At 38.4% G+C, this 21,879-nt stretch overlaps 1 long non-coding RNA gene across 1 annotated transcript in view; it reads right to left on the bottom strand.

Annotated features, from left to right (window-relative positions):
- Window positions 1-10,745: 10,745 nt before the first annotated feature.
- The window catches only part of LOC139183641 (uncharacterized), a 47,445-nt gene continuing 36,311 nt past the window's right edge, over window positions 10,746-21,879 (bottom strand). The window contains exons 2-3 of the long non-coding RNA XR_011567207.1: window positions 17,819-21,021; window positions 10,746-11,898 (exon numbers count right to left, since the gene is read on the bottom strand). This is a non-coding gene — a long non-coding RNA (uncharacterized lncRNA). The remainder of the gene's footprint in view (window positions 11,899-17,818; window positions 21,022-21,879) is intronic.

Below are 21,879 nucleotides of genomic sequence, written 5' to 3' on the forward strand. Positions count from 1 at the left end.
ATTACACTGCTAATGGTCAGCAAGTGAGAGGATTATGCTAGAATGAATAGGGAATGAGCTGTAAGTACCTTTGGGATAGCGCTCTAAGTACAGCAGTGGTACCCTGGGCGATGCTGAATTGGTAGGCAAAGCTGCCAGCCTGGAGCCAGCAGGTAGCATGCATTATTGAGCTTTCATTTACTTGGAAAACTGCAGGAGCCTGAAGCCCAATATTAACCAATGATACTCAGAGCTTCTCTGGCATGGAAAGGCTTGGGAATGTAGTCCCCTGATAATGCACAGAGAAGAAGATGTTTCTAAATGGCATGGCTTGATTATGCTTTAGGTTTTTGAAGGCTCCCCTTTTCTGTGCTGAAGAAGGATGAAATTTGAAACATGAGCTACAAGCTTTTTATACTTGAATGTAAAGTATGGCAAAGAATAATGATTTTTAGATAAATTGTTTCCAAATATCTAGTGGGTTAATGGGTGCATTTATTTAGTGTACTTGTATATTGATTTTTCTTGAAACAATTTCCATATACTTTAGAACTGTTGCAATGTTTATTAATATGTGAATTTGTCATAGAGTCTTTATGTAGCAATATCTATCTTTGACTCCACTGGTATTGAAATTACACTTTTATTTTTTTTAAAGCTTTATTTAATGTTTAGAAAAATCACAAAAAAATTTGTCTTGTTCTTGTATGGTGAGATATATTGTTGTTATAGATTTTAATTACTTTGTGTTTAAAAATTAGAGAAAAAAGAAATGAGATAATTTTGACTGACTTTAATATAGAAGTGAGGAGTAAAAAATTTAATGATTGGAGAATGAAGAAAATAGGATGATTATGGACTATTCACTGGAGAAATTAGGGTATGAATTGATTTTCATGTTTGAAGTAAGGGAAGGGAGAATAGGCAGGAGAGCTGCAAAGACTTTTGAAAGGGAGTGAAGTTACTCCTCCTTTATCCATCTTCACTGCTAACACAAAAGAGAACATTGTGGTGCTGTTCTTGAGATAAGTCAGAAGTGGGACCCATAAGAAAGAAGGAGCATCCCAAAATGAATAAATGAAGAAACGAATGACTGAAATGGTGATCTTCTTAAATATCACTGCTCTTTACTTGCCTCTTGGCAGAAACACAAGAAACTTAAAATTATTATGCTATGCCAGTTAGGTTTTTAAGAAATGAAGCACTTAGTTTTTTCAATTCGTTTCTTTGTATTCTTTATCAAACAAGTTTAATTTTATTTTTTTTTTAAGTTGTATGAATATACAGCTTCTTTGGGGGTATTAAGATAATGCTTTTGTCTCTTGTGGGTGGCAAATATAGGACAAATTAACATTCAGCATACCTATTACTTGGGAATTAAAACACTATTATATTTTTCAGAATGATTTCTTTTATTACAAAGGTATATTTAATTAGACATTTAAAAATGAAGTGTTCCTTGAAATTTGGAAGTAATTTTATTATTTCCATAATTCTCTTGCCAAATTAATTAGATACTGTGGGCCAAATGTGTAGTTAAAAATCATCAGATTAATGCAAATGACATTTTATGTATAAAATTAGATAGGAGAATTTTAGAGCTTTTAAAATTTAATCTGAAAGGCAATTCTGAAAAATAGTTCTTTATATCAAAATTAAAGATGTTATTTAAAATTAATTCTAAAGCTAAAGGACAAACATTATTTCAAATTAAATGCTATAGGACAAAGATTAATGGTGAAAATCTTTAATTAGTGGGAAGGAATTGAGTGGAAAATTATTAACTTGTCCCTTCATAAATCTTTAATACTAATTGATTAGTACTTTATATTTAAAGATATAATCACCAGAGTGTAAATAAGCAGTGTAACTCTTTTTTAATAGTGAGCTAAAATATTCCACCAGACATTTGAAAAGCAATGCCTTCTGGAATAATTGGTGTATCCTATTTCCAGGATATTGAAGGTGTTTTATTAGAAAAATTAAATAGTTGTAAACTTTAGAATCAGGAAGAAAAAAATAAAATGGCCATGCCACATGACTTGCAGGATCTTAGTTCCTTGACCAGGGATTGAGACTGGGCCTGTGGCACTGAAAGTTCCTCATCCTAACCTCTGGACTGCCAGGGAACTCCCTAGAGTCATTTCTGAAATTTTGAATCTCTCTTTCTCTCTCTGCCACAAACATCACACTAGCTATTTCAGAAATACTAAATTTACCTCTATTGTTAAAAAACTTATTTCTTGAACTGTCATTAGGTAGTCATTTAAAAAATTTCCTAAAAATTTGTTTTTAATCTCTTAACCCTTACATCTATTTTATAGAACTGTTAATACATGTACAAACTCATGCTGGTCTAAATGAGGGCATTTTTTTTTTAATTGCTTCATTAATAAATATACCTGGGAATAGTTTTCTCACCTTCAATAGTCATAGAGAAGTCTAAAGAGTAAGGATGAAATGAAAATTCAATTAAAGTTTCATTAGCATGTGATCAATTATTTGATGAAAATTTATTAGAATTTCTCTTGAGATGAGTCCTGGGTAAAAGAAGTACTTTGATAAAATGATTGTGGTTGATGATGACACCCCAAAGGCATGTATAGGTAATAAAGAAATGGTTCCTAATCTTCTGGAAATGAAAGAAAAAGAATAATTTTTGTTTTTCCTGGAAGAAAAATAGAAGATAGCAACAAGTAAGCTATCAGAATGCTGCGTGTTGTATGATGCAGTTAATTCATACAATTCCCCACAAATGCTTGCTATGAGTATATTTCTAGAAGTGAGAAAGTGCTGAATTTAGCCACACCTGTTGATATGAAGTGAAATAGATTCAGTGTACATGAAAATAGAAGCCAAGGAAAGGTTCTAGACCTAGAATTGAAATCTGAGCTACGTGAAATTACACATAGGCCCTTATCCCCAGGTAACTCAGTGGTAATTGGGAAGATTCCTTGGAGGAGGAAATGGCACCCCACTCCATATTCCTGCCAAGAGAATCCCATGGACAGAGGAGTCTGGTGAACTACAGTCCATGAGGTCGCAAAGAATCAGACTTGACTGAGCAACTGAACATGCATATGCATTATCAGCACAGTAATGAAAAATGTCTGACTCATAGTCTTTAGGAACCAGGAATGAGATTGAAGAGGGAAGCTTTCTAAGTTGTCTCTGGCTACCATAACAAATAGGGGCTTTCCCAGTGGCTCAGCGGTAAAGAATCCACCTGCAATGCAGGAGCTGCAGGAGACCTGGGTTCAATCCCTGGGTGAGGAAGATCCCCTGGAGGAGGGTATGGCAACCCACTCCAGTATTCTTGCCTGGAGAATCCCAAGGTCAGAAGAGACTGGTGAACTGCAGTCCGTAGGGTTGCAAAGAGTTGGACATGACTGAAGCCACTTAGCATGCACACATGCACACCATAACAAATGTTATAGATTGAATGGCTTAAACAACAGACATTGATTTCTCACAGTTCTGAAGGCTGGGAAGTACGAAGATCAAGATGTCAACTGATTCAGTTCTTGTAGAAAGTGAAAAGTGAAAGTGTTACTCACTCAGTAGTGTCTGACTCTGGGAGCCAGGGGACTGTAGCTCACTAGGCTCCTCTGTCCATGGAATTCTCCAGGCAAGAATACTGGAGTGGGTAACCAGTACCTTCTCCAGGGGATCTTCCTGACCCAGGGATCAAACCTGGGTCTCCTGCATTGCAGGCAGATTCTTTAACATCTTAGCCACCAAGGAAGCCCCAGTTCTTGCTGAGGGCCCTTTTACAAGACCATCATTAAGCTATATTCTCATGTGAAGGAGAGATCATCTTTCAGGTCTTTTCTTAATAGGGCACTAATCTCATTGCACTACACCCTCATGACCTTATTACCTCCCAAAGGCCCTCTCGTCCAAATACCATCATGCTGGGAGTTAAGGCTTCAATATATGAATTTTGACAGGCCACAAATCTTCAGTCCATAGCAGAAGCACTATTTACAGAAGATGGAGAAAAAAAATGACTTCATTGTAATGTATGGAAGAACAGAATTGGACAATGCCCTGGTTCTGAGGATCTCATTTTATAAAAAGCAAAGTTTTTAAATAGATCATTTCCAATAAGAATGTGGTCACTTCTTTGACCCAAATACAGTTATCATTCCTTTCTGTTTTCAGGACTGCTAAAATAGCACTCTTATTAGCAATAATTTGTGAGAAGAAGTTCAACCATAGTTGAAAGTGTCAAGTTCATTCAGCCACTCAATAACATTGAATGGTATGGGTTCAGGTTAACAATATACAGCCTTGATGTACTCCTTGGTATTTTGGTGGACATTTTATTCCATAATATATTTTAATTTTAAGGAAATGTACATATACTGGAGTGGGAGGGTATCCTCAAATATTTTTCTTTCCTTGAAGTGTATGTAATAAAAAAAATTGGAAACCAATGTTTTAATCAACTTGTATTTTTTGTGACCAGTTAGACACATTTGTATTTGATCCTATTAATTTTCCTGCCAAGAAATATTTATTGAGTGAATATTTCTGTGTGCCAGACAGTCACAGTGCCAGGCAAGAAGGATAAGGTGATGATCAAACATATATGAGTCCTTGTCTTTACCAAACCTATATTCTAGAAGGAAAAGTAGACAAGAATAAGAAGAGTTATATAAGCATAGTGACAGTTGTGAGTGGATAAGTCTTATGGGGAAAAAAGAAAGCAAGTAAAAAGTTGAGAATAGAGAATAAGGATGGTGAGGTGGTGTATTTATTTACAGGGTGATCAGGAAAAATCTTTGAGGTGGTGTTATCTAAGATGAAACTAATAGTCAAGCGCAGGATAAGGGTCAGAAGAGAATTCCAGGCAGTTATGCATAGGTTTGCTTGCTAAGTCACTTCAGTTGTGTCTGACTCTTTGTGACTCTATGGAGTGTAGCTCACCAGGCTCCTTTGCCCATGGGGATTCTCCAGGCAAGAATACTGGAGTTGGTTGCCATTCCTTTCTCCATGGGATCCTCCCGACCCAGGGATCGAACCTGTGTCTCCTGTGGCTCCCACATTGCAGGCAGATTCTTTACTGCTGAGCTACCAGGGAAGTCCTACACATAGGCATATTCTTGGGACTAAGACCAGTGTGACCAAGATTACATGACTGAGGGCGAGAATGGTACATATGTGGTTACAGGAGCACACAGGTATAAGATCATGCAGAACCACAAAGACAGAGGTTGTCAAATTACTGCCCCTGGGACAAGTTTTGCTAGTTCATTATAAGTACAGTTTAACTGAAACATAGCCATGCTCATTCCTTTTTATATTTTTATAGTTGCTTTCATGCTACAAGGCAGAGTTGAATAGTTGTGAAGGAAACTGTATAGCCCATGAAACCCATAATATTTAATCACTGGATCTTTACAGAAAAAAGTTTGTCTATCTCTGATATAGAACATGGAGACATTCTGAATTTAATCTAAGAAAAATTATAAGCTATTAGTGGGTTTTAAGCAGAAAAATATGACTATTCTGGTTTATATCTTAAGAATATCCCTCTGATAAATGAGTGAAGAATGGATCAGAGAGGATAAGTATGGAATTAGAGCTGTTTTAGGACACATTAATTGTAGCCCTGATAAGAGATGATTGTGGCTAGTCAGTCCAAAGTGGAATATACAAGACTTACTTTTAACTTAGATATGAAGGCCTGAAGGAAAGAGTAGAGCCAAGGGTGGTTCCTAAGGTCTTGGTTTAAATAACTGAAAGTTGGTTTGGCTTTCTACTGATATGGGGGAAAATGGGTTTGGTTGGGGTGTATGGAAACAAATTTTGGAAGAAAAAAATAAAGAGTTTTCTGTTTATTGTAAGAGTTTGAGATGTCAAGAAAGAAGTCAAATAGAGGAATCCAGAACTTAGAGGAGTGGTCTGGAAAGATGACATAAGTTTGGGAATCATACACATGATAATTCTAATTTATACATTTGGCATTTAATGGCATATCATTTAGAGAAAGTGAAGAGAGAACAAAATAAGCACAAAAACCACTACTGAGGTATCTCAGAACTTAGAAATCAGAGGAAGAGCATAAATGAGCCAAGGAAACTGAGGGGAAGCAGTGGAGATGGGTGATTAACCAGTGTGTCACTGAAGTTTAGACAAGAAAATAGTATTTTCAGCATGGAGTGGTCAACCTTGTTGAAAGCTTCTGAGAAATCAAGTGAGATAAGAGAAAAAAAAATTCCCATTGAATTTGGCAACACGGATTTACCCTCCATGGAGGTCCTTGGAAACTTGCCTGAAAGATTTCCCATGAAATGAGAAGCAGAAACCAGTTTGTAGAGGACCTCAAGGTGAATAGGAAGTGAGGAAGTTTGGGAACTCTTTAAAGAGAGACCGTTGAGGAAGTCTGACCATGGATGTGAGCAAAGTGAGGCCATATCTAAACCAATATATGGGGCTTAAAAATTATTTTTAAGTTATTTAATTATATATTATTAAATATGGGAATTAAAGTTATGTATTATGGATTATTTATTCAAAAAATAGTGGCAGCTACCACAGCATATTTGAAAACAATGGAAATCCAACAGTAGAAATAAAAAGATTTACAATGTAGGAAATTGGAGATTAAACCATGGGTAAAGGCTTTGTGAAGAAAAGAAGGAACTGGTGCTCAAGCACATGGAGTGAATTGAAGAGGGACTCTGTAATTGGAGAGAATAGAAGGTTCAAGTTCAATCGGTTTTTAGGATTATTTGTGGGAATAGGATGAGAAATTTGTATATAATGGCTCCAGTTTTCTGGTTGGAATAAGAGGCAATCTCACCAGGAGACAGGGTGGCAGAAAGAGGAGGAATTGTATACAAAGGGGACAAAAATTTGATACTATCAAGTGCCAATTGATAAAATGAAATCTGTCAAGTAAGTTGTGAATTTCTTTTTCAGAAACTGCCAAAACTGAATGTTATGAATGCTGTTAAGAATTTGTGACAGTAGCTTAGGTGGTTAGGACACAGATTTTGGAGTAAGGACAAATCTGAGTTCAAATTCTGCCTTTATTTCTAGCTCTGTGACTTCAGGCAAGTTACTTTTACTTCTCTGACCCTCAGCTTTCTTGCCTGTACCATGACTATGACACATAACTTACTTAAAAATGAAATGTTAGTATGTATAAAGTCCTTTGAGGAAGTAAAATAAATCCCTTATAAATGACAGCTATTGAGGCTTCTCTGATGGCCCAGTGGTAAAGAATCCACCTGCCGATGCAGGAGACACCTGGGGTCAGGAAATTCCCTGAAGAAGGAAATGACAACCCACTACAGTATTCTTGCCTAGGAAATTCCACAAACAGAGTAACCAGGAGGATTACAGTCCATGGGGTCGTAAAAGAGTCAGACACAACTTAATGACTAGACAACAACAACAATTTTTATTATACATGGTTATTTCCCTTATAAAATGAGTAAGAAAGCTTTATGTGAACCTTTAACCATTTTCTTTATTTGTGAGATATTTTATTTGTTGTTAATTTAGACGAAACTGTTTGCAGTTTGATACCCAAACTAATGCATTGCCTTGAATCTCTTTATCTTACCATGTCCCCACCTTCAATAACAACCAGAGGATCGCCCTTTTTTGAGGGAATAAAGGACAAAAGAAATCTCATATTTGTTTGCAATTAAGGAAGAAGGACTTTCCAAAGAGATGAGGGATGAGCAGAATTTTGAAGGTTAACAGGATATTGATGGAGAGAGCAGGAATGAATTTGTAGGTCAGTGGGTGGGTAGTTTGAATGAGAAAAGATATCAGATGAAAATGAGCAAATCACATGTAGGAGATGGCATGCATATTTTGCTTGTGGGAGCAGAGAGATTGCAGTGACAGGTAATGAGAAATGAAGGTGGGATGGGATCCTAGGGGGTGTAATATTAGTGGAAAACCCTGAAGGCCAGAGAGTACTTGGGATGTGTATAATAAATGACATAGGAGCACCAGAGATTGCTGAGCAGGCAAAGGACATGGAGAAAATGAAGTTAGAGGAAAATCATTAGAGTGTCTATGAGTAGATGGGATCTGATAAAAAGAGATTGGAGGCAGAGAAACTGCTTCTAAGCCATTCCTGCAACTTAGGCTTGAACTGACGAGGATTTTGGATTGGGTGACTATGAGAGTGGAGAGGAAAGGGTAGATTAAAATGACCTGATTCTAGTCCTTGTGGGAAGGAGTGTGAAAAACAGAAAGATAACAATTGAAAATAACTAAAAATGTGAAAACCTAGAGTCCAGAGAAGGCCTGGAAAGGCAGTGTTTTGAGGGGAGGTGAAGTGGAGGCAATGGGAGAAGAAAAAAAGAATGTTTTAATGAGGTTGTACATGCTTATACAGTTTCACTTATTTCACATGCTGGCAAGGCAATACTCAAAATCCTTCAAGATAGGCTTCAGCAGTACATGAACCTAGAACTTCCAGATGTATAAGCTGGATTTAGAAAAGGCATAGGAACCAGATATCAAATTGCCAACATCTGTTGGATTAGAGAGAAAGCAAGGGAATTCCATAAAAACATCTATTTCTGCTTCACTGGCTACTCGAAAATCTTTGACTGTGTGCATCACAACAAACTGATACATTCTTAGGGATGAGAATACCAGAGCACCTTACCTGTCTCCTGAGAAACCTGTATACAAGTCAAGAAGCAACAGTTATAACTGGACATGGAACAACAGACTCAAAATTGGGAAAGGAGTACATCAAGGCTGTGTATTGTCACCTTGCTTATTTAACTTCTGTGCAGAGTACATCATGAGAAATGCCAGGCTGGATGAATCACAAGCTGGAATCAAGATTTCAGGGAGAGATATAAACAATTTCAGATAGGCAGCAGAGAAGGCAATGGCAACTCACTCCAGTACTCTTGCCTGGAAAATCCCATGGGTGGAGGAGCCTGGTGGGCTGGAGTCCCTGGGGTCGCTAAGTCAGACATGACTGAGCGACTTCCCTTTCACTTTTCACTTTCATGCATTGGAGAAGGAAATGACAACCCACTCCAGTGTTCTTGCCTGGAGAATCCCAAGGATGGTGGTGCCTGATGGGCTGCCGTCTATGGGGTCGCACAGATTCGGACACGACTGAAGTGACTTAGCAGCAGCAGCAGCAGCAGATGGGCAGAGAGTGAAGAGTAACTAAAGAGCCTCTTTAGTGAAAGTGAAAGAGGAGAGAGAAAAAGCTGGTTTAAAACTCAGCATTCAAAAAGCTAAGATCATGCCACCTGGTTCCATCATTTCATGGCAAATAGATGGGGAAAATGTGGAAACAGTGACAGATTTTCTTTTCTTGGGCTCTAAAATCACTGTGGACAGTGACTGCAGCCATGAAATTAAAGGACACTTGCTCTTTGAAAGAAAAGCTATGACAAACCTAGACAGCATATTAAAAGCAGAGACATCACTTTGCTGACAAGGGTCTGTATAGTCAAAGCTATGTTTTTTTTCCCAGTAGTCTTGTACGGATGTGAGAGTTGGACCATAAAGAAGGCTGAGTGCTGAAGAATTGATGCTTTCAAATTGTGGTGCTGGAGAAAGCTCTTGAGAGTCCCTTGGACAGCAAGGAGATCAAATCAGTCAATCCTAAAGAAACCAACCTTGAGAAGTCATTGGAAGGATCGATGCTGAAGCTGAAGCTCCAATACTTTGGCCACCTGATGCGAAGAGCCAACTAATTGGAAAAGACCCTGATGCTGGGAAAGATTGAGGGCAGGATGAGAAGAGGGTGACAGAGTATAGGATGGTTGGATGGCATCATCGACTCAATGGATCTGAGTTTGAGAAGACTCCAGGAGATAGTGAAGGACAGGGAAGCCAGGAAGACCCCCCTACAGTCCATGGGGTCTGCTGCTGCTGCTAAGTTGCTTCAGTCATGTCCGATTCTGTGTGACCCCATAGACGGCAGCCCACCAGGCTCCCCCATCCCTGGGATTCTCCAGGCAAGAACACCGGAGTGGGTTGCCATTTCCTTCTCCAATGCATGAAAGTGAAAAGTGAAAGGAAAGACGCTCAGTCATGTCTGACTCTTAGCAACACCATGGACTGCATGCAGCCTACCAGGCTCCTCCATCCATGGGATTTTCCAGGCAAGAGTACTGGAGTGGGGTGCCATTGCCTTCTCTGACAGTCCATGGGGTCACAAAGAGTCAAACACGATAGCAACTGAACAACAGCAATGCATAGTTGTGTCTGATGCTTTGTGACATCATGGACTGTAGCTCGCCAGGTTTCTCTATTCATGGAATTTCCTAGGCAAGAATACTGGAGTGGGTTGCCATTTCCTCCTCCAGGAGATCTTCCTGACCCACGGATTGAATCTGCATCTCTGCATCTTCTGCCTTGGCAGACAGATTGTTTACCACCAGGCCACCTGGGAAGTCCCAGTGTTTCAATAGAGCGAGGGATAAGAAGACCAATGTATATTTCTATAAAACTTACATTTGAGTTACATGATGAAAAACTAGGACTATGGAAAACTCAGCAGTGGCCACAGAACTGGAAAAGGTCAGTTTTCATTCCAATCCCAAAGAAAGGCAATGCCAAAGAATGCTCAAACTACCGCACAATTGCACTCATCTCACACGCTAGTAAAGTAATGCTCAAAATTCTCCAACCAGGCTTCAGAAATATGTGAACCATGAACTTCCTGATGTCCTGATGTTCAAGCTGGTTTTAGAAAAGGCAGAGGAATCAGAGACCAAATTGCCAACATCCGCTGGCTCATCAAAAAAGCAAGAGAGTTCCAGAAAAATATTTATTTCTGCTTTATTGAATATGCCAAAGCCTTTGACTGTGTGGATCACAATCAACTGTGGAAAATTCTGAAAGAGATGGGAATACCAGACCACCTGACCTGCCTCTTGAGAAATCTGTATGCAGGTCAGGAAGCAACAGTTAGAACTGGCCATGGACAACAGACTGGTTCCAAATAGGAAAAGGAGTATGTCAAGGCTGTATATTGTCACCCTGCTTATTTAACTTCTATGCAGAGTACATCATGAGAAACACTGGGCTGGATGAAGCACAAGCTGGAATCAAGATTGCTGGGAGAAATATCAATAACCTCAGATATGCAGATGACACCACACTTATGGCAGAAAGTGAAGAGGAATGAAAAAGCCTCTTGATGAAAGTGAAAGAGGAGAGTGAAAAAGTTGGCTTAAAACTCAACATTCAGAAAACGAAGATCATGGCCTCTGGTCCCATCACTTCATGGGAAATAGATGGGGAAACAGTGGAAACAGTGTCAGACTTTATTTTTGGGGGTTCCAAAATCACTGCAGATGGTGACTGCAGCCATGAAATTAAAAGACGTTTACTCCTTGGAAGAAAAGTTATGACCAACCTAGATAGCATGTTGAAAAGCAGAGACATTACTTTGCTAACAACGGTCCATCTAGTCCAGGCTATGGTTTTTCCAGTGGTCATGTTTGGATGTGAGAGTTGGACTGTGAAGAAAGCTGAGTGCTGAAGAATTGGTGGTTTTGCACTGTGGTGTTGGAGAAGACTCTTGAGAGTCCCTTGGACTGCAAGGAGATCCAACCAGTCCATTCTGAAGGAGATCTGCCCTGGGATTTCTTTGGAAGGAATGATGCTAAAGCTGAAACTCCAGTACTTTGGCCACTTCATGCGAAGAGTTGACTCATTGGAAAAGACTGATGCTGGGAGGGATTGGGGGCAGGAGAAGAAGGGGACGACAGAGGATGAGGTGGCTGGATGGCGTCACTGACTTGATGGACGTGAGTCTGGGTGAACTCTGGGAGTTGGTGATGGACAGGGAGGCCTGGCGGTGGTGCGATTCACGGGGTCACAAAGAGTCGGACACGACTGAGCGACTGAACTGAACTGAGCTGAACTGGGCCACACTGTTTTTGTTTAATTTTGCCTATGGATCTAAACAAAGGAAAACAAAAGAAAGATAGTGAGTTAAGTTATGTATTCCTTGGATCCATGTTTCTAATTCTCAGTCTTCTCTCTACTGTGTCACCCTTGAACACAGGCATTTCAGGACTGGGGATATGAAAAGGGAGTTTGCCATGAGATTTGATACTCAGTGCAATACCTCGGAACTTCTACCAGCCTCTCTGCAGCTTGGGAGTGCAAGATGTTTGAGAGTTGGAATTTGTTGAGGAGATGTCTTAGAGGCCACTGATGCTATGGGACCAAAGTCTCTAATGACTGACATGGGATGAGCACTTAGCATGCCAAGCACTGTGCTTGGTCCTTTGGGGATGTATTTCATAGTCATCAGTTACACATGGCTCTCTTTGCAATCTATGCAAATAATGCAGTCTGTGTTAGAAGTAAAAAATATTTTTCCTATGCTCCTGTGAATATCTTAGTTTGAAATGTCTTTCTCAACTTTTCCTGTGCATAAGGATAGGAAAGACTGTGCCCTTTTAAGATTGATCAAATCACAGAATTACTGTTATCTTTAACACATTTAAGGTAACTTTAACTGTGAAGTAAAGTGTAAATTAGCAGGAAAACATGTTTGGTTTCTTGGCTAAGATGGGGAAGTTTTAGCAGTTGACATCCAGCTGGTTTTTGTGTTTGGGTTGTAAGCATTCTGTGTTTTTAATAGTGCTGACAAAATTAAAAAAAATAGGAATATGTAGTGAATGTAAAACCCAAGTCCTCTCTTAAAGAATCTCACCTGACTGATTTTGTATAGATGTGCATATCTTATTTTCCTATATAATTTATTATGTATTATGAATCTTATATACCTTTTGCCCACAATAGAGGTACATGTATGTCTTCATAATGTCTGCATCTTTTCCAAGTTTAATCTCCCAATTTAGTGGACTTTAATATCTTTTAATATGCTAACTTGTTGTTTAGTGCTTACTTATTCTTACAGCAAATATGGTAAATTGTGCTTATTTTACTCCATTTCTAAAAGTACTTTTAGATGGCCTGAAGATTTAAATTAAATGTGCATGTTATGTTGGCTTTTAATTGCATGCTTGCAATTTCTATAGATAGTGAAAATATTTTACTTTCTTTAGAAATAACTTTTGTATTTCATAGCTTAATAAAAATATTATATAGTTATAATGTGTGAAAAGGAGTTAATCTATTTTGAATTTGAATTTGTAAAGAATACTCCTTTAAAAAAATTAACCCAATAGTGTAAAACTATTAATACACACAATCGAGGGAAAACTCATTTAAAAGTGAGAAGTCAGATTTTAAATAATAAAGTATTTGACCAGCTGTCTATGGATTAGGCAGGAACCAGTGTGTGGGTGAAAGTCTTTATCTTTGGCCACACTGAATCACCAGAAAGTACATTCCATCTCCTTTCTTCACTTAATGGCCACGTGGGTTGGAAAGTATTTTTCAAATCGGATTCCACAGTTTTCTGAAGCATCTTTGAATGTAGTAGCTCTTTGAAATTAAGTGTGATTTTTGACAGACAGCCTTTTGTTAAAGCAGGGTGAGAACTTCTTAAGCGTGAATTGAAAATACATGTCTCATCTTCAGCTCACTTTATAAGACTTTTCATGCTTGTGTTGAAAGGACAGTGAAGATGGCTTCTCACTTAAGTGGTCTCAGGGCTTCAGTGCAGCCTATGTAAGGTACAGTAGTAGACTTCTCTCCACTCCAGCTGGTGGTCACAGTCATTCCTCAGCTCTGGCTGAGCACTGGCTGCTCTGTTCTCTGGAAGCTTCGCTGAGCCTCTGAATGATGAGAGGTCAGACACTAACCCTTCATTACTCAGCTCAGGAAGTTTGCTTTTGGCACACACATTCCCAAACCCTACCTCCAAAATCTTTTGGATAAGCTTTTTAGAAAAAAGTTTTCTTTTTTTTCCCTTCCCTAAAATGTTGGAGAATATACAAAATTAAGATGTTGGGCTTGAGAACCTCTCGTTTAGAAGCTGGGGTTAGAGGAGTACAGAAAAGAAGAAAGGCTTTTGGTAGAGTTAAATTTTTTCTTGAATTGGGTTTAAGGGTAGCTGGTGGAGAGGAATAAGTCTTAGGAACAGAATGAACCTAAGATTATTAGGAAAACTGCACAGCTGGGACTTGACACAATCAACCCATGAACCTCGTTTGTGAATTATGATCTCCAAATCTGATCTTAGATATTTTTTTATTTGAAAGTAGAAATTAAAACATTTTAGACTTTTTCATCAAGAGGAAATCCAAATCCTGATCTGTTTTTAAAAGACTAGTTTCTTTTCTTTTTCATATTTTTCAAAGCCTGCTCACCAAACCCAGGCCAGTCCAGGGTTTCTTTCTTATGGTTCCATTTACTGGAGTAAGTGGGTCATCCCACTGCTGGTCACCTTAGGCATGGAAATTCAGCATCTCCTTTAGATTCAAGCATCAGAGGTGTTGGTTCTTGACTGACAGTCAAGGCTAAATATCCATATGTGAGGAATAAATGAACTAATTAATTCCCAAATTGTCCTTCATTTTTGTGTCTTCCTACTCTTCCCACGCAACGGCTAACCTTGAAGAACATGTCTTTTGAGAGAACCAGCAGTGTTCCTTATACTTTCCTAAAGGTTGATGAACCTAAGAGAAGGTGGTGGAAGAAAACTGGTCAAAGATATTTCAGGAATGGAGGCCTCTACTTTAACCTGTTTTTGGAAGCTTACTATACTATGGGAATGGAGACTTGAGATTTCTAGATGGAAGTGTAACAAACCACAGATTTTTACTCTCTTTGTGCTTGTTAGGAATACAGAGTCAGGCAAGGGTCACTAATTTTTGTATCAGGACTTTTTTTTTTTAATAGGAAGTAGTAGAATGCCCAATTCAAACTGATTTAAGATATTTGTTAAGTTATAAAATTTAAAAACCTGAGAATAAGGTTGTTTATGAAAATCAGGAATGAAATTATTTTCACCATGACCAGATTCTCTCTCTTAATTTTGTCATGTAACCTTTATGGTATTGGCTCTTTTCACTAATGTATGCTTCCCAGGTAGCTCCATGATAAAGAATCCACCTGTGATGCAGGAGATGCCGAAGATGCAGGTTTGATCCCTGGGTTGAGAAGATCCCTCAGAGGAGGAAATGGCAACCAATTCGAGTATACTTGCCTGGGACATCCCACGGACAGAAAAGCCTGATGGGGCCAAAGTCCATGAGGTCACAAGAGTCAGACACGACTGACCAGGTACACATTAGCCTTACACTTTACTAGAGTCAAGTGTGAATTCCAGTGTCCCACAGTGAGGTTAAAGTTCTGAGACTAACTCTGTTTGAATCTAACTGACTCAACTTGAACCATTGCTCATGACTGAACCAATGCCTTATACCGAGGGGAAGAGATAATCAAATTAACCAGGCTGAGATCATATAATTCTAGAAACTGAAAGTAAACTTAGCTTTACAGGAACCATGTTTTCTGCAAATAAAGAAAGGCTGAGTTCCTGTATGAGGGTTGACATGCTGCTAGCCAAGTGAAATAAATGGATTCTGGAGATTCAGAAGCGGTAGTTATCTACTCTAACCCTGTAGTTCTTTCTCCTGAAAGTATGTTTACAGAGAGACTTAATACATATTTCACAGGACCAAGATACCTGAGTAGTGAAGTTATATAATAAAAATAGTTTCTATCAACTTACTCCTCCTTTGAAAAAATTTTTTTCTTTCTGATTATAACATATTTCATTGTACAGCTCAAGTCTATACTAGATTTACTGATGACAATGCAATCATCAAACATTATGTATGTGATGTACTCCAAATAACTGTTGCAAATGTGTGTTTATAGCTCTTTTTACAGCTAACATGAAAAGACTAACAGAGATCAACTGAAACTTGTCAAATATTTTGCATGACTGTACATAATCTTAACACATTAAAATTGCTAGAAAAATTTTGAGAAATACAGAAAGGATAAGAGAATTTAATGAAGAAAACAAAGAGAAATTTCAGTAGATGCTGAAGTTATATAATCCATTATGTATCAATTTTGTCTTATACCTAATAATCCTGTTATTAAATTTTTTTCTCATGTCTAAAGACTATTGTGATATTATTTCTTAGTACAAGTCTATGGCCAAAAAAAGAAATCATAGATTCTGCTGACATCCTATTTATTCTTATGATTTTATGACTTCAAATAAAAATCTGCCGCTGTCAGTGTTTCATCCTTTTTTTTTTTTATTTCTCAGCTTCTCTGAGTACTGGGTAGGCTTCTATCTCCCCTGTGAATGAGATCTCTTTTGTAAACAATTGACATAGCATTGTTGACAGTTCTGACAGGTCTTAGAGAGTCAAAGGGAATAAAGAATAGAAAAACATTGGCAAAATCTGCATTGGTCCAAAAGTGTGCAATATATTTCATGTTAATATTTTAGATTAAATGTTGCTCTTTGTTCAGTTATTCTGAGTAGGATACACATGCATTAGATACATATGTACACATATATTGTATTTGATGGAGGAGCCTTAATATTGGGATAATCAGGATATATAGTTTCTACACAGTGCTAGCAGGTAAAGTTTTTAATAAATTAATAAGGTGATGAGTTTTACTTTTCAACCCTGTGCTATTGAACTGAACCAATATAATTGGCCAGTTATTTTGGTGTTTTTGAAGAACATCATGTTCTTTTCCAGGAAGTAATTTGGGTCTGATAATCTCACCATTCAAAGAACTGTGTCTCAGGTTTACAGTTTTTGGTTAAGAGTAGTTGGGCCAAAATAGAAATGCAGTAAAGAGTGTTGGCCATAGAAACCAGGATCTCATGATGGCACTGTGCACCTCTAAGTGCAAGAGTACCAGAGAGATGGGAAGGCACTTCGAGGAAAGACTCAAATAGGTATTCAAAGATGGCCAATTAGTTTTTAAAATTAGGGAACAACCAATGCTACAGTTAAGACTATAGTTAATATAACCTACTGTTTGTTTCCCCAGTTGGTTCAGGAGAATCTGTGTGCTAATCCATACCTATTTGTAGAAGTTGCATCAGGATCATTAACAAGCATCTATTGAGAATCAGCCATGTAAAATACATGTGCTAGGCCAGAATATTAGAAAGTCACAAAGATTTCTATTCTTGAGGATCTTGAAAAGAAGTTGGGGAAATAGGAAATATTTAAAAGCATAAATATTAATACTAAGTAATATGGGTTACTTCATAGTATAAACTGGGGTTAGTAGATACAAAATGTTATACATAATGGATAAACAACAACATAATGGATAAACAACTAGGTTCTTACTGCATAGCACATGAAACTATATCCAATCTCCTGGGATAACCCATAATGGAAAAGAATATTAGCTATGTATGCATATGTAAACTGAATCACTTTGCAGTGTAGCAGAAATTAGCACAACTCTGTAAATCAACTATACTTCAATTAAAAAAATGAAAATAAAGTCAACAATTTTTTTTAAGCATCAGATAGTAAATATTTTAGGCTTTGTGGGCATTTGGTCTCTGTTGTAGCTATTTAACTCTGTTGTTGTAACATAAGAACAGCTATGTAAATGAATGAGTGTGATGTGTTCCAATAAATCTTTATTTGTGGACACTGGAATTTGTAATTCATATAATGTTCATATATTGTGACATACTAATCTTCATTTGATTCTTTTCAACAATTTAAAACATAAAACCTATTCTTGGCTTGCATGTTGTACAAAACCACATGGGCCAGATTTCGTATGTGGATTGTAATTTGCTGATTCGTGGTATAGTTGATAAGTGCTCTGGCTTACTGGGGTACAGTCAGTCAGTTCAGTCTCTCAGTTGTGTCCAACTCTTTGTGACCCCATGGAATGCAGCATGCCAGGCTTCCCTGTCCATCACCAACTGCCAAAACTTGCTCAAACTCACGTCCATTGAGTCGATGATGCCATCCAGCCATCTCATCCTCTGTAGGCCCCTTCTCCTCTTGCCTTCAATCTTTTGTAGCATCAGGGTGTTTTCCAATGAGTCAGTTCTTTGCATCAGGTGGCCAAAGTATTCAGTTTCAGCTTCAGCATCAGTCCTTCCTATTATACAGAGTGAAGTAAGCCAGAAAGAAAAACACCAATACAGTATACTAACGCATATGGAATTTAGAAAGATGGTAACAATAACCCTGTGTACGAGACAGCAAAAGAGACACTGATGTATAGATTAGTCTTATAGACTCTGTGGGAGAGGGAGAGGGTGGGGAGATTTGGGAGAATGGTATTGAAACATGTATAATATCATGTATGAAACGAGTCGCCAGTCCAGGTTCAATGCACGATACTGGATGCTTGGGGCTGGTGCACTGGGACGACCCAGAGGGATGGTATGGGGAGGGAGGAGGGAGGAGGGTTCAGGATGGGGAACACAGGTATACCTGTGGTGGATTCATTTCGATATTTGGCAAAACTAATACAATATTGTAAAGTTAAAAAAAAAAAAAAAAGCATCAGTCCTTCCAATGCATATTCAGGACTGATTTCCTTTAGGATTGACTGGTTTGATCTTCTTGCAGTCCAAGGGATCCTTAAGAGTCTTCTCCAACACCACAGTTCAAAAGCAACAATTCTTTGGTGCTCAGCTTTCCTTATAGTCCAACTCTCACATCCATACACAACTACTAGAAAAACCATAGGTTTGACTAGATGGACCTTTGTTGGCAAAGTAATGTTTCTGCTTTTTAATATGCTGTCTAGGCTTGTCATAGCTTTTCTTCCAAGGAACAAGCGTCTTTTAATTTCATGGCTGCAATCACCATCTGCAGTGATTTTGGAGCCCCCACCCCCAAAATAAAGTCTCTCACTGTTTTCATTTTTTCCCCATCTATTTGCCCTGAAGTGATGGGAGAAGATGCCATGATCTTAGTTTTCTGAATGTTGAGTTTTAAGCCAACTTTTTCACTCTTCTCTTTCACTTTTATCAAGAGGCTCTTTAGTTCTTCTTCGCTTTCTGCCATAAGGGTGGTGTCATCTCCATATCTGAAGTTGTTGACATTTCTCCTGGCAATCTTGATTCCAGCTTGTGCTTCATCCAGCCTGGTATTTCACATGATGTACTCCACATATAAGTCAAACAATCAGGGTGACAATATACAACCTTGACGTACTCCTTTCCCAATTTGGAGCCAGTCTGCTGTTCTATGTCCATTTCTAACTATTGCTTCTTGAACTGTGTACAGATTTCTCAGGAGGGTACAAGAATGTGACAAATTCATTGTCAATGACTGACTTCTAAGAGGTAAGTCAAATATATAAGACTATATGCTCGAATTTGCAATAACTATGTTTAGTCTCCAATGTCTTGTAGTCAACTAACTGGTTAATTATTTCCAGTGGAAGCTCGGAGGTATATGTGTGTGCCATTGGGTAATGGTTTAGTGTCTAAAGCATAAGCGTTGTTTATAAGACAGCAGTGAGAGAAAACTGAAAATGTGAATAGGAAGCAGAGATCTCTGAATGCTGAGCTGAGCGGGTTATCCTTCAAGAAAGAAGTGCTTTAGAGGCTTCTGAGCTATGGAATAATCTGTTCAGAATTGTGCTTCAGGCGGTTTAGAGTTTAGACCAGAAAGATGAAAGAAAAGCAGAGTAAGGGAACTAACATTATTGGACTTCTATTATATGTGGGAAACTGTCTAGAAGTTTGTAAAATAATTTCTCCATTTAGTGACATGAAAGGGAAAGCCAGTTTGTAAAGTATTGCAGGAATGTGATGAAAAGGGAAAGGTGCTAGAAAAGTCTTGTACTCTTTTGCTTCAGACTGAATGTAGCAAAACAGGAAAGAATCAAAGAGAATTCAAGGGTGACTGAAAGGATGTATTGGGCAGTCAAGAGGAGGAGTTGGTTTCTGGAAAGATGTTTGGGCAGAGAAACATGTACTCATCCAAGTAAATTAGCACTGGCCAACAAGTTCGAAGAGATTCAGCAGAAAATTAATTGAGTTTTAGTAAATACTGCCCGAAGATGACTTTAAAAAATGTTACTATATGCCTTAAATTATTAACAGTTGCTTGTATTGTTGCTTTGTCATTTCATTCATAACAGTGGGTCTGGGAAGTTTTGGTTATGCTTTGTGGATTAGTAAAAATGTTTGGATAGCTGAAAAAAAAAAACTCAAGACATTAAGGAAAATGAATACAAACACAGAAATTGTCACACTGAATTTAGTAGTTTCAGAAATTGGGTGTATTATGAGCAGTAATTGTTTTAGTTCCAAATTAAATATGTCAAAATCCATGTGTTTAACACCTTTAACATATGCCTCAAACATATTCTATTTCTTATCCGCCTAACATTTGGTTTATGAATTGTAAAGCAAAGAAGTTAGGGATTTGCTTTGCAGCGGCCTTACTGCTTTAGTTTGCTGACTTGTGGCACCTATTCTTTTTCAATAGAAAATCTTCAAAATCACAGACAGTTTCTTTTTGCTTTTGACTGATCCATTCCGTTTCCCCCGAGTCCTTGTGTGATTACCTAGATGTTGTCATTGCTCTTTCAGTCTTTCCTCTGAGTGGCTCAGTTACTCTGTCCACTCTGATTATTAATCTGCCAACATGTTCACGTTTTCTAATTTAGAGAATTAGTGACGATTTCTTGTGAAGCCCATCTTCAGTGATTTGCATTATTGGTACCCGTGGATGCTGAGGAAGCCTGGCTTGGAGTCACAGTTCCTGACATTTTAATATTTCCACTGCTCTCCTGAGGAGGTTGAGTGCATGTAGAATTAAGGATGAGGCATACCGCTGGGTCTGTTGAGCTGTGTAAAACCAAGAAGGCAATTTTGTTTCTCTCCTTTCTACCTCTTTCCTTCATTCCTCCTTCTTTATTTCCTGTGTTCTTTTCTTCTTTCCACTGAAGTATTCATTCCAGTCAAGCTGAGATGAGGGAAACAGAAGCCATTTAAAATCTTCCAAGTGGGGATGATTTTAATATGGGAAAATAGAGGCTTTTATAGTTACTGGATAGACTGGTGGCATAGGAGTCAGGGAAGCCATTGCTTCTTGGAATCTACACCAAAGTAGAAGATTCTCAAGCAGGTTCTTCTGCTTCTCCTTCTTAGTTTGCCAAGATATGTGCAAATTCTTCTCACTATAAGATTGTAGTGGAGAACAACATGAGGAAAGGAATTCTGGGAAACGTAGTTCCAATCTCCTCATCTCTGCCCCTTAAAACAGAGGACAGAATAGATGGAGAGAACAATGACATCAAGTTGAAAACACTCTGACATATTTGCTGAGCCTCTATCAATCTAGACAAAGCTGAATGTGGTGATTTCTATCCTCAACATGCTCACAGTCTGGTTGAAGTGAAGTGAAAGTCATTCAGTTGTGTCTGACTCTTTGTGACCCCAAAGACTATATAGCCCACCAAGCTCCTCCAGGCAAGAATTACTGGAGTGGCTTGGGATTTTCTTCTCCAGGGGATCTTCCCGATCCAGGGATTGAGCCCAGGTCTCCTACATTGCAGGCAGATTCTTTACCATCTGAGCCACTAGGGAAGCCCCATAGTCTGGTTAAGTTGACCAATATGTTATTTTCCTAAGATGGTAAATTTTGCTGAGCAACTATGCCAGGACAAATTCTCCCAGTAAAGCTGTTACAAAATGGATTATTAATCACCAGGGTTGTTTATATCCTAGCTCATATCAAGTCCCCAGATGTTAGTAGCTACTTGCAGTGAAAGCTTGTTGCTTTTGTTCAGTGACTAAGTCACGTCTAACTCTTTGCGACTTCATGGACTGTAGTCCACCAGGTTACTCTGTCCATGGAATTCTCCAGGCAACAATACTGGAGTGTATTGCAGTTTCCTTCTCAAGGGGGCCTTGTTAGACCAGGGATCGAACCTACATCTCCTGCATTGGCAGGAGGATTCTTTACATGGAGCCACCAGGGAAGTCCACAGTAAAAGCTTGATATATAACCATTCCAGAGATATAAACATTGCCCC

This window comes from Bos indicus, chromosome 6 (assembly GCF_029378745.1).
Source record: "Bos indicus isolate NIAB-ARS_2022 breed Sahiwal x Tharparkar chromosome 6, NIAB-ARS_B.indTharparkar_mat_pri_1.0, whole genome shotgun sequence".
NCBI lineage: Eukaryota > Metazoa > Chordata > Mammalia > Artiodactyla > Bovidae > Bos > Bos indicus.